This window comes from Arachis ipaensis, chromosome B07, assembly GCF_000816755.2.
Source record: "Arachis ipaensis cultivar K30076 chromosome B07, Araip1.1, whole genome shotgun sequence".
In the NCBI taxonomy this organism is placed as follows: Eukaryota; Viridiplantae; Streptophyta; class Magnoliopsida; order Fabales; family Fabaceae; genus Arachis; species Arachis ipaensis.
The window spans coordinates 94,801,112-94,801,453 of NC_029791.2; positions in this window are offsets into that span (position 1 = coordinate 94,801,112).

The following is a 342-nucleotide window of genomic DNA, read 5'->3' on the forward strand; positions in this document are numbered from 1 at the left end:
TAGTTGCCTGTTTTATCTTTATGGGATAGTTATGTTTTTAAGCTTTAATTATCTGTTGGAAGTTCTAAGATTGCCTTCGGCTTTCCTAGGACATTATATGTTAGATATGTGGGCACTGTTACCATGATGAGAACCTCCGGTTCTCACCCATGCAGGTTTTGTGCTTTTCATATGCAGGACAGGCAGCACCTCGCTAAAGCATGCTAGAAGCTTCTGATTTTGCAATGATTCTTATCTCTCGGGGCTATATTCGGGTTATCGATACCTATTTATATACTTATTATCTCCACTTATTATATATATTAGGGAACCTGAAATACACCCAAAATACAGAGTTAAAGA